Source organism: Octopus bimaculoides, chromosome 13 (assembly GCF_001194135.2).
Source record: "Octopus bimaculoides isolate UCB-OBI-ISO-001 chromosome 13, ASM119413v2, whole genome shotgun sequence".
Taxonomy (NCBI): Eukaryota; Metazoa; Mollusca; class Cephalopoda; order Octopoda; family Octopodidae; genus Octopus; species Octopus bimaculoides.
Genome location: NC_068993.1, coordinates 56503935 through 56508531, shown reverse-complemented (window position 1 = coordinate 56508531; position 4597 = coordinate 56503935). Strand labels below are relative to the sequence as shown.

Genomic DNA, 4597 nt, shown 5'->3' with positions numbered 1-4597 from the left:
ATAAATTTATTATGCAAATAATATAGTAAATATATATTTATACATACATGCATGTATATATGCATATATATATATATATATATATTATACATACATGCATACAATAAATTTATTATGCAAATAATATAGTAAATATATATTTATACATACATGCATGTATATATGCATATATATATATATATATATATTATATAATGATATATATATATATATGTACATATGTCCGTATATGTATATACATATATATTATATAATTATACATATATACATATGTCCGCATATATGTGTGTGTGTGTGTGTGTATATATATATATAACTGCGCGTGTATATAACATACACACGCACGGAACACGCACGCACACACATAGGCGCACGCACCTACGCACCTACGCACACGCACAATATATAGCTATTTATCTAGCTGTCAAGTGGCCGAAGGTCATGACGACATCATTAGAATTTGAGTGACAAAATGTATGGTACACACACACACACACACAAGTACATGTACACGCACATGCCACCACTCTCTCACATACACGCACGCACGCACACACACGCGCGCATATACACGCAAGCACGCATGCATACACACGCTTTAATCTCCTCTTCCTCATTTTCATCCTCCCTCACTCTCTTAGTCTATCACTTGCCCGCTCACACACACACGCACGCACTCCACCACCCTATTTGTCTATCTGTCTATCTATCTACTTCTGTCTTAGACCATTTCCCTCTCTGTATCACTCTCTCTCCCTCCTCTCCTCCTCTCCTTCTCTTTCTCTCTCTCTGTCTTCCTATCTCTCTATCTTCTCTATACGTAAGTATCTATCTCCACCTAAAGCAGGTCGACCTTACATACTTGTAGTGCAGTTGTACCGGCTGAAGTAAGTACAACATATGAAAGCATGGGAATTCACTAAAGACAGCTGGGAGATGTGTGTGTGTGTGTGTGTGTGTGTGTGTGCGCGCGCATTTGTGTGTGTGAGATCGTTTCTCTAGTGTTTTTTTCTATGCGTTAATGTATGTGTCTGCATGTGTGTATATGTGTGTACGTAGGGGAGAAGGTACCGGGGGGAGGATAACACATGAAGGTCAATAGGGGTGGGAGGGGATAATGGAAATGATATTGAGTAACCGTTGGCTATTATTGTTGCTGTTGTTGTTGTTGTAGTTTAGCCGCGGGTCAGCCCAGATTCAGCAGGCCACAATGGTCAACGGCGTTTCAGAAATGACCAACGCATCGATTAAGGGTACGTATGTCTACGTTTATCTAGTATGTCTGTTCCTTATCTAAGATGTTTAGGGTTCTGCTTGAGGGAGATTTCGGAACGACTTCTAACAGGTTCAGCTGGGTGTTGTTTACACACACATTCACACATGCACACACGTATACACATACACAATCACACACAAGTACGTGTGTATGTAATAGGCGTGTGAGTTTATGTATAACTGTATGTATCTATGTACGCGTACCATTTACACATGTATATATATATATATATACATATATATATATATACATATATATGTGTATAGAGCGCTCGCTTAGCATGCGAGAGGTACCGGGATCGATGCCCGGAATCTCCAATAATTAATTTATAGGCGTAGGAGTGGCTGTGTGGTAAGTAGCTTGCTTACCAACCACATGGTCCCGGGTTCAGTCCCACTGCGTGGCATCTTGGGCAAGTGTCTTCTACTATAGCCTCGGGCCGACCAAAGCCTTGTGAGTGGATTTGGTAGACGGAAACTGAAAGAAGCCCGTCGTATATATGTATATATATATGTGTATGTATGTATGTGTTTGTGTGTCTGTGTTTGTCCCCCCAACATCGCTTGACAACCGATGCTGGTGTGTTTATGTCCCCGTAACTTTGCGGTTCGGCAAAAAAGACCGATAGAATAAGTACTAGGCTTCTAAAGAATAAGTCCTGGGGTCGATTTGCTCGACTAAAGGCGGTGCTCCAGCATGGCCGCAGTTAAAAGACTGAAACAAGTAAAAGAGTAAAAGAGATATATATACATACATACATTCATATATATATACATATATATATATACACACTCACACACATATGTATGCACACACATATTCACGTATACATATATGTATGTATATATATGTGTGTGAGTATATATATATATATATATACACACACTTATGTATATGTGTGTATATATATATAATTATATATTAACGCACACATATATATATGTATGTGTGTATATACATATATATATAAATATAAATACACATATATGTATTTGTATGTATATGTATGTATATATATGTATATATGTGTGTGTGTGTGTGTGTGTATGTGTGTGTGTGAGTGAATATGTATATATGTATGTATATATATGTGTATGAATATATATATATATGTGTGTGTGCTTGTGTGCCTGTGTGCGTGCTTGTTTCTCATAAACACACACACACGCATACGCACACACTCGCACACGCATACTACCACAACTGCTTGACAACCGATGTTAATATGTTTAATTCCGCGTAAAATTGCGGTTCAACAAAAGGTTACCGATACAATAAGTAGCAAACTATAGAAATGAGTACCAGGACGTCCATTTGTTCGACTGAAATTTTCAAGGTGATGCTGCAGTATGACCACAGTCCAGTGCATGAAACAAGTAAACGATAAAAAAAATAAAAGCATACACATAACTGCACACACATACACATACATACACACATACACACAGACACACATACATACATACGTACATACATACATACATACTTACATACTTACATACATACATACATACATACATACGAAGATGAATGAAAAAGAGAACACCTTTGCTGAACTATTGAAAAATCTGCAGTTACTCTATCCAGGTTACAAGTTCAGATTTATACCTGTAATTATTGGAGCCCTGGGATATGTAACACACTGCCTAAATACCAATCTTGAGGAATTGGGCTTCTCAAAACCAGAAAGGAGAAAGCTACTTCGAAGACTACAGATCCATGCCATCACTGGAACTGTAAAAATCTGTAAAACTTTCCATAAGTTTATCATTTAAATATATATGAGCATGTGTAGATATGTAACTATATGCATGAGAATACATACATAAAACATACAAATCTGCACATATACATACATACTTACATACATACATACAAACATATATACATACATACATACATACAAACATACATACATACAAAAATACCCTATTGTTGATGTTGAAATTCCAATGAAGGAGCCTTGGATCTAGGTTAGAAACCGGTTCTTTCTCTATTGGCAAGAAATCTTGAAATAAACTGAATAATGACATACATTCATACTAGCAAGCATGCTTAAAAACATACATACATACATGCATGCATACACACATGAATGCATGCGCTTACGCACACGTGTACGTAGGTATTCCTGTTCGTACAACAAGGTCTATGGCTGCTAAGTACTAAAGTAGGATTGCTTGTATTATTTCGAGCGGGAATTTTACAGATTTGCGGTGCCCCAGCATGGCCTGAGCCAATGGCTGAAACAAGTAAAAGAATAAAAGATGATGTATACACACACACACACACACACACACACACATACATATACATATATATGAATGTTTTTTTTTTTCCGAATTTTTTTCTTTGTCGGCTTAGCAATTGTCGGATGGCTAAGCTGGCTGAATATTCGAAGTCACTGACAACAACATTCTTGTTTAAGAAAAACATATGTAAGGATATATTTATCTAAATCTTCCACGACTCTATTCTCTTATTCTTTTATTCTTTCATTCTTCTATCAGCCCTTTCACGCTTATTTCTTTCATTCCACTCTTCGTTCTTTCCGTTCGCTCTCTTTCACATTTCATTGCCTTCTCTCCATACTCACTTTCCCTCCTCTTTTCACTTCACTGTGTCTCTGTCATTTTTTTCTTGTCCTTCCCTATTTCTTCTGTCCCTCTGCATCTACCTCTCTCTCTTCACTCCCCACGTGATCGGTGTTCAGTCAAGCCTGACCTTTCTTTCTTGGTTCGGCCGTTGTCCGTGCAACATCTATATTCCTCCCTGTGCCTGTGAAATCCTGTATCCCTACCGTAAGGCTTTACTTCCACACACGCCAGCTTAATTTAATTCGTCCTTAGTAACTGTTAGCTGAGTGGACTTGAGCAACATAAAATAAAGTGTCTTGCTTAAGGACTCAACCTGCCGCCAGTATCTAAACCTGAGCATGGAATTTTAAACATCAAAACCACGTAATCGAGATAAAGCACACAGAACGTGTACATGTCTTTATTCAAGTTGTCTCTCCTAACGCTGCTATATTCATATCCAAACCTCGTTTGTTATTGGCCTTCATTTTAATATCTTGGTTATATATTGCTGTCTCACTTTTATCCTTTCGGGGTCGATTAAATAAGTACCAGTTATGCACTGGGGTCGGTGTAATTGACTTAATCCCTTGTTTGTCCCCTCTATATTTAGTCCCCTGTGGGCAATAAAGGAATATATATATGTGTGTGTGTGTGTGTGTGTGTGTAGATGGGTGGTGAGGTTTATTTTTATATTTTTTAGTTATTCATTTATTATAATTCTTTCTTTTCTCTCTTTTTTTTT

At 37.4% G+C, this 4597-nt stretch overlaps 1 long non-coding RNA gene across 1 annotated transcript in view; it reads left to right on the top strand.

Annotated features, from left to right (window-relative positions):
• The first annotated feature begins 1117 nt into the window (after positions 1-1117).
• The window catches only part of LOC128249304 (uncharacterized), a 90605-nt gene continuing 87125 nt past the window's right edge, over positions 1118-4597 (top strand). Inside the window, exon 1 of the long non-coding RNA XR_008265402.1 lies at positions 1118-1253. This is a non-coding gene — a long non-coding RNA (uncharacterized LOC128249304). The remainder of the gene's footprint in view (positions 1254-4597) is intronic.